This window comes from Macrotis lagotis, chromosome 6, assembly GCF_037893015.1.
Source record: "Macrotis lagotis isolate mMagLag1 chromosome 6, bilby.v1.9.chrom.fasta, whole genome shotgun sequence".
Taxonomy (NCBI): domain Eukaryota; kingdom Metazoa; phylum Chordata; class Mammalia; order Peramelemorphia; family Peramelidae; genus Macrotis; species Macrotis lagotis.
In genome coordinates this window covers 225,333,968-225,348,771 of record NC_133663.1, presented here as the reverse complement: position 1 = coordinate 225,348,771, position 14,804 = coordinate 225,333,968, and the positions used below count along the sequence as shown (strand labels likewise).

The 14,804-nt window shown below is 35.6% G+C and overlaps 1 long non-coding RNA gene across 1 annotated transcript; it reads right to left on the bottom strand.

The window, feature by feature from the left end:
* Nucleotides 1-1,519: 1,519 nt before the first annotated feature.
* LOC141492051 (uncharacterized) lies at nucleotides 1,520-14,404 on the bottom strand. Its single transcript, XR_012469839.1, has 3 exons — nucleotides 14,218-14,404; nucleotides 8,078-8,119; nucleotides 1,520-1,547 (listed from the first exon to the last, which is right to left on the bottom strand). It is a non-coding gene; the product is annotated as an uncharacterized LOC141492051 (long non-coding RNA).
* Nucleotides 14,405-14,804: the final 400 nt, after the last annotated feature.

Sequence of the window (14,804 nt, the reverse complement as noted above, 5' to 3'; positions counted from 1 at the left end):
TTCTATAGATCAGATAGATAGAATATTTTTGGTCTATTAATTTATCTATGGTATCTTTCTATATGTCTAAATCCTGTATCCATTTTGAACTTATTTTGGTATAGGATGTGAGATGTGAATACATGTCGTTTTTGCCATACTATTTTAGAGTTTTCCCAACAATTTTTGTCAAATAGTGAGTTCTTATCCCAGAAGCTGATGTCTTTGGATTTTACAAATAGTAGATTGCTGGAGGTGGCTAAGTGGCACAGTGGACAGAGCACTGGCCCTGGAGTCAAGGGTACCTGAGTTCAAATGGAGCCTCAGACACTTAATAATTACCTAGCTGTATGGCCTTGGGCAAGCCACTTAACCCCATTTGTCTTGCAAAAACTAAAAAAAAAAGTAGTAGATTGTTGAAGTAATTTACTGCAGTTTCTTTCGAACCTGTCCTAAAGCACTGATCCATTAGTCTACTTCTTAACCAGTGCCAGGCAGTTTTGATGATTGCTTGCTTTATTACATATTGTTATGTATTACATATTGTTACATATTGTTACACATTACATATTATTACATATTGTTTTCAAAGATACACTGTGCTTCCTTCTAAGTTTTCTTTTGGGCACTTTTTATTGTTTTCTCTCCCTCCCTCCCGCTCTAGAGAAGGCTACCATAAAACATGTATTAGACAATATATACTTAAATTAGTACAAAGAAAAATCTACAGAATAGCTGAAGGATAGTCTCTGAAGGGAAGAAAGCAGAAGCTGATGGAGGAGGGCACAGGTCAAAGCTCATACAGCTGTCTCATTTATTTTTAATTTATGGATTAAAACAAGTATTTCCATAGCATAGTACAACAAAATCATTGCGTATGAAACTTCAAATCTATGTGTACAACTTGCTATTTATTTCACATCTATAGTAAAGTTATTGTAAATTTTTTTTGCCACCCTAAAGAAGTCTACCATTAGATACAAATAGTGGATAACATAGATAATATAAGTTTATAGTGGACAAGGTCTCTATGATTTCATGATTTTTCAATATTTTCATTCAAAGCATATGTACAGAGAAGGTGTATGGTGGAAGTAATCCATAGTTGGAATTTTTCTTTTGGTGGAGGGGGCAAGAGCAATTTATTCAGTATTGTCCTTCACTATAGCTTCTTGTACTTATTTTTTTTTATTTTTATTAAAGATATTATTTGAGTTTTACAATTTTCCCCCAATCTTGCTTCCCTCCACCCCCACCCCCACCCCACAGATAGCACTCTGTCAGTCTTTATTTTGTTTCCATGTTGTACCTTGATCCAAATTGGGTGTGATGAGAGAGAAATCATATCCTTAAAGAGAACAGAATTCTCAGAGGTAACAAGATCAGACAATAAGATATCTGGTTTTTTCCCAAATTAAAGGCAATAATCCTTGTACTTTGTTCAAACTCCACAGCTCCTTATCTGGATACAGATGGTACTCTCCTTTGCAGACAGCCCAAAATTGTTCCTGATTGTTGCACTGATGGAATGAGCAAGTCCTTCAAGGTTGAACATCACTCCCATGTTGCTGTTAGGGTGTACAGTGTTTTTCTGGTTCTGCTCATCTCACTCAGCATCAGTTCATGCAAATCCCTCCAGGTTTCCCTGAAATCCCGTCCCTCCTGCTTTCTAATAGGACAATAGTGTTCCATGACATACATATACCACAGTTTGCTAAGCCATTCCCCAATTGAAGGACATTTACTGGATTTCCAATTCTTTGCCACCACAAACAGGGCTGTTATAAATATTTTTGTACAAGTAATGTTTTTACCCTTATTACCAGGAAGAGTTAAAACAGAGAAAGAAAATTATAGACCTATTTCCCTGATGAATATAGATGCAAAAATCCTAAATAAAATCTTAGCAAAACGACTACAACAAGTCATGAGTTCGATTACATTAAATTAAAAAGCTTTTGCACAGATAAAATTGATGTAATCAAGACCAAAAGAAAAGTAGTAAATTGGGAAACAATCTTTACAACTAATAATTCTGACAAAGGACTCATTTCTAAAATATACAGAGAACTGAGTCATATTTTTAAAACAAAAAGCCATTCCCCAATTGACAAATGGTCAAAGGATATGCAAAGGCAATTTGCAGATGAGGAGATCAAAGCAATCCATAGCCATATGAAAAAAATGCTCTAAATCATTAATTATTAGAGAAATGCAAATTAAAGCTTCTCTGAGGTACCACCTCACACCTCTCAGATTGGCCAGTATGACCAGGAAGGATAATGATCATTGTTGAAAGGGATGTGGGAAATTTGGGACACTATTACACTGTTGGTGGAGCTGTGAACTCATCCAACCCTTCTGGAGAGCTATTTGGAACTATGCCCAAAGGGCAACAAAAATGTGCATACCCTTTGACCCAGCAATACCACTACTGGGTATATACCCTGAAGAGATGAGGAAAAAGGGTAAAATATAGTTGGAATTTAGCTAAGACTGTGATATGGTGTATCTCTCAGTTCTTGGCATAGTGCCTGGTTCATAGTAAGCATTGAATAAATGTTTCCTGGTATCTTTAAAGTAAAAATTGGTTCATCAAGAAGTCTAGATAAAGAAGGGAGAAGAGTGTAGCTAGGGTAGGGATGATGTCCTGGGGTAGTACTGTGAGACTGAGGAATTGAATTGAAGGTCATGGTGAGGGAAAAAATAGGTTTAAGAGAGGTATGATATAGGAAGAGATGGAAAGAGAAAAGATTATGATTAGATAACATACATTTGGAGTTCTAAAATCTAAAAGTGAAACTTTTTTGGTAATAGAAAGAAGGGTATGATATTACATCTGTGTGGGATGGGGATTGAATAAATTCAAGAACTAGTAAGAGAGTATCTGAAGAAACAAATCCCTAGAATGAGGGCACCAGTTCAGTGAGGAGAAAGTATTCAGTCTCCCATCTCTGACCAATGAGGAGAAGATAAACAATAGGGGAAGGGATAACAATAAAAAGTGCAGCTAGAAATGGAAAGGGCTGCCAGGGATGCATTATCTTTGGGATGGTGTGGGGAAAGTGAAAAAAAGGCAGGGAATCATGTCTCAGTAAGTACTAGGAGATGGAAAGAGCAAGAGATAAATGGTTTGTTAATTATGGAACAAGTGTTCCAGAAAGCTCAGTAAATTTCAGCTCACAAAGGGGAGTCTTCCTAACTTCAGACCCTGAAGTCTCTAACCACTGCTCCAGCTAACTGCTCCAAGTAGATGTTTGATAAACGCTTAATAAGACTGGATCATTAGTGAAATTTCTGGTATTAGTGATAACAGCCCACAAGGGGAGAGGGAAATGTTAACTTTTCTGGAATCCCTAAAATTATAGGTAGACATGGATGCCTCCTTCTCCTCAGTTTTATTATAAAAATTATCTATAATCTTGTGTGTGTCCATGTTTTAGATCTTCATTAAAGACATGCAGGACAGGTGGGAATAATTGTTTTTCTTATATTAATTTTTCTAATTCCCTATTTTCCCAGTTTTCTTTTATATATCCTCCTACTTATCTTTCTTTAATCTCAAAATTTAATTGCCTGTTTTGCCCTTCAAGTCTTTATTTCTCAAACTAATGACTGTTGAAAGAATAAGTAATAACTGATGGCTTCTCTGTTTTGATGTATTCAGGTTCTTTAATCACCTGTCACATATTAATTGATATGCCATTTTGAATTGAACAGGCATTTTCTGTTTTGATTCTATTCTATTATACATCCAGCAGAACTGAACTTAGAATTATTTATGTTCCTACTCCTAATTATGATTTGATTTAAAGGGCCAGTTAGATGCTGAAGTGAATAGAGTACTGAGCTAGGAATTGGGAAGACTCACCTTCATGAGTTCAAAGCCATCATCAGACATTCACTGCATTATCCTAGGCAAGTCATTTAACCCTACTTGCCTCAGTGTGCTCAACTGTAAAATGAACTGGAGGAAAAAAAAGGTAAACCCCTCCAGTACCTTTGCCAAGAAAAACCTCAAAGAGGGGGTCATAAAGTATCAGCCACAACAGAAAAATCCTCCTTATTCCTGGATATTTCCCTTATGGCACCTAAAATTATTCACTTTGCTTTGTGAATAGCCTAAAAGTGTTAGAGATTTATTTCTTTTGTATTGTTAAGCATTATCTGCTGGAATAACAGCCCTGAAAGAGTTAATTGCCTCTTAGTCATTCACATCTTCAGACGAATTAGTTAAATTATCAGCTTCCTTTCTAATGTCATCTGAGGTTAATTCATAGAAAATGGAAGTTCTAGTGAAATAGGAAAAAAGCTATGGATTTGCTTTATGGTCCTACTCCTATTAATAATGAGTTTTGGTGGGTTCTCACTTTGATCTGGTTCTACTTTCACTAATATGTAATAGGGAAAGTGCTTCCTTCTTTTATAAAAAGTATTTCAGGTTATTTATGCTCAAACTGCCTGTATTAACTAAGCCACACAAGAATTCAGAAATTAATATTAAATCACACTACAGTTTCTCAAAAATGCATTCGTGCCTGATGTATAATTAAAAATAAATGACTACAATATTCATTTCAACAAACATGTATTAATCATTTAGTATGTACAAAGCACTGGTGAGATTCTTAAATCAATAATCCTGCTAACTGACTCAGGTCAGTAGGCAGGAATGAGGGAGCAGAAAAGTGACTATTCTAATTTGTCATCGTTGTTGTTTGGTTGTTTCACTTGTATCTGACTCTTTTGTGACTTTCTTTGTGATTTTCTTGGCAAACTGAAGTGGTTTGCCATTTCCTTCTCCAATTGAAGTTGAGAAGATTCTTATTTAGCCTCTGATAGTGAGTAGCTGTGTGTTAATGGGCAAATCACCTACTCTCTGTGATCCTCAACTTCCTCCTATGTAGAGATAATAATTCTTGCACTATCTACCTCAAGCATGGTTGCTATGAGGATCAGATGAGATCATGCAGGGACATAGAGCACCATCACTGAACTGATAGAAGATAAAAAATAATTATCATAACTAAGCTGGTGGTAGTCCATAGCAGAGATATAACTGAAGACCAGTGTTCTCATCTCCAAACTGCAGAGCCATTGAAAAACCCTCTAAAACAAAACTATATATATATATATATATATATATATAATTTATATACACACACACACACACACACACACACACACACATACATATATAAAACAATAAATGACTAAGATACTAGGAGAATGTGAACTTGATGAAGTCAAGGACCTAAATGTATATCATCTTCATGACACTGCAGCTATCTAAAGGTATAGTAGTCACACGGCAAATGTTGACTCTCAATCCATTCATTCATCAAATGTTTATTAAAATAATTTATTATGTTCAAAGCATTATGCTAAGTCCTGGGAATATAAAGATGAAAACTGCTTTGAGTAGCTTCACAGATTAGTATAGCAAATTAGAATGTGATATGGGCAAAATAATTATTTCTTAAAGTTGCTATCTAGATGGCACAATGGATAGATAGTGACAGTATTGAAGTCAAGAAGACTCATCCTTGAGCCTCAGGCACTTCATTTGTAAAAGGAAGGAGTTTAACCAGATGTTTATTGAGATCCCTTCAGTTCTTAAACATAGGGTTTGGATATAATACATATTTTGCTGCATAGTTAATCTTAGTATGTATTTATTAATAGTCTTCACAAGTAAGAATAAAAATATGTTCAGTATGTGGACATCATGTCATTCAGTTTCCTTGTCTTAGAAGTGTAACAATAAATGCCCACAAAAGTTAAAGTGACTAGCTTAAGAAATTAAAAATTATTTCAATTAAGTCAATGACAAATGCTTACTTTGGTCATTATATTCTTATTTATTAAAATACTAGACCTTTATAAGGATTTACAAAATAGTTTTTAATATTCTTATTAAACTTGTCTTTTATACTTTCATGCTTTGTGAACAATAATATAATATACTTAGAGAATTCTAAAAAAATCAACTAAAAACCTACTTGAAACAATTAACAACTTCAGCAAAGCAGGAGGATACAAAATAATAAATCATCAGAATTTCTATATATGAACAACAAAGCCCAAGGACAAGAAATAGAAAGTGAGAAGTAGTAACTGCAGACAACACAAAATACTTGGGAATCCAACTCCCAAGACAAACCCGCAAATTATATGAGCTCAATAACAAAATACTTTTCACTCAAATAAAGTCACATATAAACAAATGGAAAAACATCAGTTTCTCATGGTTAGGCTAAGTTAATATAATAAAAATGACAATTCTAGCCAAAATCAATTACTTTTTCAATGTCATACCAATCAAACTACCAAATAACTATTTTATAGAGCTAGAAAAATAGTAACAAAATTCATCTAGAACAACAAAAGGCCAATAATATCAAGGGAATTGGTGAAAAAATGCAAAAGAAGATGGCCTTGCTATACTAGATACTATAAAGAGGTAGTTATTAAAATTATCTGGTTCTGGTTAAGAAATAGAGTAATGGATCACTGATTTAGAAAAAGTACAAAACAAACAGTAGTCAATGACTATAGTAATCTACTGTTTGACAAAACCAAATACATTAACTTCTGAGATCAGAACTCACTATTCTACAAAAACTGTTGGGAAAACTGGAAAATAGTATGGCAAAAACAAGACATAGGTCCATATCTCACACACTATACCAAAATAATGTCAAAATGTGTACAGAATTTATACACAAAGGATGATGCCATAAACCAATCAAGAAATACTCTTTAAGATAAATGGAAAAGGGAGAAATTTATGATCAAATGAGAAATAGAGAACACTAAAAATTATGAAATAGATGATATTGATTATATTAAGTTAAAAAGGTTTTACACTAAAAAAATGAATGCAGCCAAGATTAGAAGGAAAACAGAAAGCTAGGGGAAAAAATCACAACTAATGTTTCTGTTAAAGGTCTCATTTCTAAAATATATAGAGAACTGAATCAAAATTATAAAAATGCAAGTCATTTCCCTATTGACAAATGGTCAAAGGATATGAACAGACAGTTTTCAGATGAAGAAATTAAAGCTATATATAATCACATGAAAAAAATGCTCCAAATCATTATCGATTAGAGAAATGCAAATTAAAACAATTATGAGTTACCACCTCATACCTATCAGATTGGTTAAAATGATGAAAAGGGAAAATGATCAATCTTGGAGAGAATATGGGAAAATTGGGACATTAATGCATTGCTGGTGGAGTTATTAACTCTAGTCATTATGGAGAGCAATCTGGAACTATGCCCAAAGAGCAATAAAACTGTTCGTACCTTTTGACCCAGCAATACCCAATCTATGCATATACCCAGGAGACATAATAAATTATTGGATAAGTCCCATATGTTCAAAAGTATTTATAGCTGCTCTTTTTGTAGTGGCAAAAAATATTGGAAACTGAAGGGATGCCCATCAAGTGGGGAATGGCTGAACAAGTTATGGTATATGAATGGTGTGGAGAACTATTATAAGTTCTCTAAAAACCAAGAATGGCTGTACTTTAGGGAAGTATGCAAAGAATTACATGAACGGATGCTGAGTGAAGGGAGTAGAACCAGGAAATCATTGTACACATTTAACAACAACTTTGTGAATCGAGCATCTATAATGGAAATAGCTCCTCTCAGCAGTTAGGGATCAAGGGCTACCCTGGGAGACCTGTTATGGACAATGCCATTCACAACCAGAGGCAAAAACCAAACCAAACCATAGAATCTGAATGGAATCATCTTCTCTTTTTTTTTTGTCTTGCTATCTCATGGTTTTCTTTCTTTTCCTTTATTCCTAATTCCTCTTACACTGTACAACTTTTACCAGACTATCTGCTTCCAACGGGAGTGGGGAGGAAAAAAGAGGATGGTAGAAAAGTGTGTAGCTTATAAATTTGCAGATGGATAAATGCTGAAAAACTACCAAAGTATGTAGTTGTAAAAATTAAATAAAATATCAATTAAAAATAAAAATATCAGGGGCAGCTAGGTGGTGCAGTGGATAGAGCAGTGGCCCTGGAGTCAGGAGGACCTCAGTTCAAATCTGGCCTCGGACATTTAATATTTACCTAGCTGTGTGGCCTTGGACAACCCCATTGCCTTGCAAAAACCTAAAGAAAAAAAAGAAAAATATCAATTAAAAACTTGCCTTTAATAAACAACAACAAAAAAGAAGACTTATCTTCATGGGTTCAAATCTGATCTTAGATACCTAATAACTGTTTGACCCTAGGCAAGTAAATTAACTTAGTTTCCTTATCTGTTAATTTACTTTTTTGGCTTTTGTTTTTAATGTATTATTTATTTAAATTGGACTATAATAATCCTGAGAAATAACTGAGAGGATAGTTGGAAGGAAATGTCAAACTACTCCAGTATCTTTCCAAGAAAATCCCAAATGGAGTCATAGTCGAACACTATTAAAAGGACTGTGTTCAGTATATTTCCTTATAATTTATTTCCAAAAGGTATATATATGTAGAGTGGTAAATGGGCAAAGATTCCTCTGGTTCTCTTCAAAATTTTCTATGATTATTGAGGGTTTGAATAACAGTTTGTTACTGATATGATACTATGGTTTCCAAATGCCATTTTGTGTGGTTTCAAGAGACAATGTGAAAATACTGGAAACCAAGAGCTAGAATCTTACTTCCAACTTCAGCAAATCATTATTTCATTTGGCCTCTAGTTTTCCCATCTCTAAATTGAGAAAGTTGGATAATATAATTTCCAATGTCTCTTTCAGGTCCAGTTTAATGATCATACAATCCTAAAAGGAAAGTGATGGGGGGAGTTAGTAGCTGTTTGCCATCCCTCTTCTCTTTTGTAAAGAGTAGAGCACTGTGTTTTCCACTTGATTGTTGTTTAGACTTTTCAGTTGCATCCAACTTTTTCTGATTCTATTTGGGCTTTTCTTAGCAAGGATCCTGGAGTGGTTTTTCCATTTCATTCTCCAACTCATTTTTTACAAGTGAGGAAACTGAAGCAAATAGGGTTAAGTGACTTACCCAGGGTTACTCATCTAGAAAGATCTGAGGTCAGATTTGATTTCAGGTCTTCTTCATTCCAGGACCATCACACTGAGCCACCTACCTGTCCTTTACCCTTAAAGGTTTATATAAAATTCATTGGTCAACTAGGTGGTGCATTGGATAGAGCACCAGCCCTGGAGTCAGGAGTACCTGAGTTCAAATCCGGCCTTAGATACTTAACAATTACCTAGTTTGTGGCCTTGGACAAGCCATTTAACCTCATTGCCTTGTGGGAAAAAAACCTAAAAATAATTTATATAAAATCCAGTATCTGGTTTATAAGATGGAGAATTATAATTTCCTATTTTAGGGTTTTTTAGGGTTTTTGGGGATTTTGGGGGGCAGTGCAAAGCAAATGGGTTTAAATGGCTTGCCCAAGGCCACACAGCTAGGTAATTGTTAAGTGTCTAAGGCCGGATCTGAACTCTCAGCTACTCCTGACTCCAGGACTGGTGCTCTATACACTTTGCCACCTAACCACACCTATAATTTCCTATTTAAGGAGTTTCAAAATAAATTATATTTGATGGGGAAAATTTTCAGGAAGGTTTTATCTTCATAAAGTGGAAAAGTAATCTAAGCATTCTTTGACGCTGGTATAGTCAAATAGTATATGTGTAGTTGTAAGTACTGTTTTGTGGTGGTGGGGTGATTGAGAGAGAGAGAAATACTGCATTTGGAGCCAGAGGACCTGAGTTCAGCTGACCCTGCCGCTGACTACCTGAGTGACTTTGGATTTCGCCTGTCTGCATCTCAATTTCCTTAACTGTAAAATGATTGGTTTGTTCTACATGACTTTGAAATCCCCAACCATTTCTAAATCTATGATTCTATGAAACATGACCCACTTGAATAAAAGACAATGTTCATCTAGAGCATAATGTGAACTGGGGTCTTCCTGACTCTGGGGTCAGTTTGCTATCTCTACCTTTTAAATTCCTACTTTTTTAAATGCATCTATTCTATAATATCATGTATTATAGCTACCTACATGTGTATCTAAATACTTGAGTTTTAGCCTGGAGACTCCTTTCTCTCTCTGCATTCATTTTCTTGGTGATTTTGATCAACTCCCCTGGTTTCACGTGGGGACAGCTCCCATATCAATAGGCCCTCTTATGAAGCCAGTCCTTCATTATCAACTGTCTGCTAAACACTGCCAACTAGGTGCCTCATAGGCACCTTAAAATTAACATGCATAGAATAAAACTCATTATCTTTCACACTAATATTTTCCTTTCCTTCTTACTTTCCTATTTTTGTCAAGGGTACCACCAGGAATGTACTGGTAAATTTTTAACTCTCAGTTCTCCAATTAAAATGAAATTACATGCACCCTTGTAAGTTTATTTTCTTTATCACTTTAAATCAACAAAACAATAAATTTAGCTCTGAACTGTAGTGTTTGATGGTTTTCAAGGTGTAAATTTTATACTCACATTGACCATTTAACTATCAGCCTGGTTGCAGCCAACTTCCATCATACTTCTGATACCAGCATCCTTCCATTCACCAAAGGTGGCAATGGTTGACTTCCCTCTTATCTCACTTATATAATTGGATGCCAATCTTACTGGCTATTCCTTTACAACTATTGAATCTTCCCACTTAACTCTTCACAATCCTTCAATTTAGGAACTAAAATATCCCCTGAAATCATCTTCTCATTTCAAGCATCCATTTTGTCTTTAATGTAGCCTCTATAGGCTGTCAAATTGAGGTTCCTAAAACACAGGTCTAACAATGTCACTCTTCTGTTCAAGTACCACCAGTGACCCCTATTATATTTAGTTTCAAATACAAACTCCTTTGTTTGGCACTCAAAAGATTATCACAGTCTGGCTTTTTCCATCCTGAATCAATCTTCCTCTTTCACATGCATTTTACATCCCAGGCAAATGTCCTATTTGCTGTATTCTGTAGATTTGTGTTTCATCTCTTTCCTCTTGTGTCTGGGTTTGGGTACAAACTGACTTCATTCCTGAAGTGTGCTCCCCCTGTCCTTCTTGGATTTCCCCCAGTTCTTGGTTTTCTTCTCCCCTCCACTTCCATTGCACTGTATGTAATTTTTATTTATATACATATACCTACCTAGGCATATGTTATTTCCTCCTGATAAGTCTATGAACTCCTTGAAGGCATAGGCCACTTCTTTCTAACTTAGCAAACTGTTTGTTGAATTGAATATGGTCAGGGACCAATCACACAGTGCCCCAAACACGTATGAGTAAGTTTATAATAAATATTTAATTGAATTGTAAGATACATGGTCCTTATGAAAGTTAAATGAGGATGATGCAGAAAGCACAGCAATCTTAAAACTTAGTAAATAATAGATTTTTAAAATACTTTAAGATTTGAAAAGCACTTTCTTCACAATAAATAAATATTATCAAATTCATTTCACATATGAGGAAATTGAGGAGTCTCTGAGTCTGTCCATACTCACCTAGTCAGTAAGGATTCAAACCAGTCTCCTAACTCCAACTCCAGTATTCTATCCACTCCAACAGGCTGTCTTTAAAACAAGGCTTTGCTTCCATAAAAACTGGAGTCTTATGAGAAACCAATGCTGTCTGCCAGAGAGGTGGACTCTCTGCATGCTTATTAGCTGTCCTGCTGATTCATTTTGAGAGCCAGACATCTGCATCAAGCATTAGCTGACAGTCATTGTCATTGTCAGAGCAGGTTATTTGCTACAGTAAACAGAACCTTTTAATATTCTGAACACATGTAAATCTTTCTTTACTAACAGACTACACTTACCCTTATTAGCACCTGTGAATCAGTACCCTGCTTTCATTCATTAAGATTCCACTTCTTTTGTGCCATCACCTTGGCATGTTTTCTGAATGCCCTTAATGGTTTCTGCAGGATTAGCCCTTCCAAATAATGGACAGAGCAGGCTGCAAGTAATTGAATAGATGTCTTTTGTAGCATGCCCAGAGATTGTGGTAGAAGAGCTTTTAGAGACAAGCCCCATTTATAATGAAACAAAGAAGGGGACTTGGCAGATGTTGCTGATGAGGGCCCCCTATGATATTTGGTGTCATCTGTCAGCACTAGGGTTTTGTTTAGGAAATGCATTTATTAGGTTAATAAAGCCCTAATGATAGGGCCCATGATTTGAGTGGAAGAAATGGACCTTTCTCAACAAAGACCAAGCCAAGATTGGATACGGTCCAGGCCTGGCATGAAAGCTACCTGGTATGTTTTGCCTCTGGGAGTAATTTTAGTCTCCAGAGATACCTTGGTGGCTTGGCTCTGGATAAGGTTAGCTTCTAGCCCTGGAGCAGAACTATTGGAAAAACTTCAAATTGTAAGGGGTTGGCCTAAGACTGGCCTGGCAAATGTAGGGTTGAACATTTTTGGGGAATGTTCTATAGCCAACAGTAGCCTTATCTGTAGATAAAGTGAAGGGATGCATTTTAAGACAGTCCCAAAATACAAATGGACCCAAAGAAATTAATCTCTAGATTTAGGGATTTGGAGCACTGAAATGGTTCATTGGCTCATAGAGCAGGAGAAGGGAATGTCTAGCCTGTGGGCCATATAAGACCCATGAAATCATTTAGTCTGGTATTGCCACAGCAACCGCAGGTGGAACTCAAAATTCAATAAATCTGTTTTTTTAGGGGTGAATTAATTAAATGCTTGACCAAGTATAACAGGCTATATCATATACCCAAATATTCATGGCAGGTAAAAGGTTCCCCACTCTTGAGATAAAGTGCCAAGACCTGGAGTGAGACTCATCTTCATGAGTTCAAATCTGGCTTTAGACCCTTACTAGCTGTGTAACCTTGGGTAAATCACTTAACCCAGTTTGCCTCAGTTTCCTCATCTGTAAAGTGAGCTGGAAAATAAAATTACAAACAATGCCAGTGCCTTTATCAAGAAAATCTCAAATGGGGTCATGAAGAGCTGGATGCAACTGAAAAAACTAAATAACAATAGCAACAAACAGTTGGGATTTTAGCCACTATTGATGTGAGAATTTTCACATTCTAATTCTCACTTAGCCTTGAAAAGTCTCTTAAATCACTATGTAAATATGTGCAGATATTTTTATGGATGTTTTACAAGGGGTAGAAAATATTTTTCTGAGTCAATGTATAGTATAGTATAAAGTACAGTATAAAATATAGAATATGAAAAAACAAAACAAATTTTAAAATTTCTTAGAGGTGATGTGTGTGTTTGTGTGTGTGTGTGTGTGTGTGTGTGTGTGTGTGTGTGTCTGTGTGTCTGTGGTATCAGGCATAACTCAAAAAGTCACAGAGCTGGAAGAACCCTGGAGCAACAGAACTGGGTTCAAATCCGCTGTCTTACATTCATTGCTTGTATGACTTTGGTCGAGTCATGTAACTCCTATGTATCTTAATGAGGGAGGTAAGACTCAATGTTCTCTTAGGTTGCTACAAACTCTAGATCTATGATTTTATGGTCTGTTCCAAGTTCTTCATTTTATAGATAGGATCCCTGAGAGCCTGAAACATAAGATGCCTAAATCACATAGATAATTGCTCACATATCTGGAACTCAAAATCCAAATTTCCTGACACCTAGCTCAGCAGGTTTCTCAACTACATCAGAGCTTCCTAACCTTTCTGAGCATAGGGATCCCATTTTAATATGAAAAAATTTCAAAGAATTCTATATGATAGGTTTCTTTTTTAATTTCTAGAATCCACATCAGTGGAAAAAATACATAAGAACAAAATACCAGTTACTTGGTGCATATAAGTATTTATGGAATCCTTGAACTTCCTGCTTCCTATCTACTCATAATTTTAAGAATGAGACATATACTCCATTTAATGATGCCAATGTGTATTCTTGTTTCTTAATACAATGAATTAAAGGAAGGGGGATAATATTCAGGGAGGCTAGATGATACAGTAGATACAGTAGAGCAGCCCTGGAGTCAGAAAGATTTATTGTCATTTCCTAGCTGTATGGCCCTGGGAATATCATTAACACTGTTTGCCTCAGTTTCCTCATATATAAAATGAGATGGACATAGGAATGGCAAACCACTCCAGTACCTTTGACAAGAAAATGCCAAATGTAGTCACAAAGAGCCCGACATGACTGATACAACTCAACAGCAATGACAAAATTAAAGGCAAAGACAGAGGAAGAAGATAGGCATTCATTACTCCTGCAACTCTTACCTGAGATAAATCCAGAGTAGTAATAATATAGTCTTCAAGAGATGACATTAGGATTTGCAGAGGAATTAAGGACTTCATTCAGTTCTGACCAGAGAAATATATAGAGCTCTCAGCACTACTTTTGAGACAAAAAGAGACCCAGACTTAAGAATCGGACAGAAGGGTTAATTAAATCTCTTCAGTTCTACTGAGCAGTTTTGAATGCCATATCCATAATTATTCTAAAAGCCAGAAAGTGTTTGGAAAATTTTCTTTCATAGGGTTAAAATTGATTGGAGGTTCTGAAATTTTAGTAATCTTGGCATTTTAATTTGGTATTAAATTATTCCAAAGAAAACAAAAATGAAAGCTTGAGAAGTGATATTTATGCTACAGTCCTTTGGTGGGGGGGGGGACTAAAAAACTTCCAATAACATTAGAAAAAGTGAGGAAATAAAAAAAATCTTGGGGTAATGAGAAGGTAATATCATAGGAATAAGAATTTTTGTTGAAAATAATGATCCTATGGGGCGGCTAGGTGGCACAGTGGATAAAGCACCGGCCCTGGAGTAAGGAGTCCCTGAGTTCAAATCCAGTCTCAGACACTT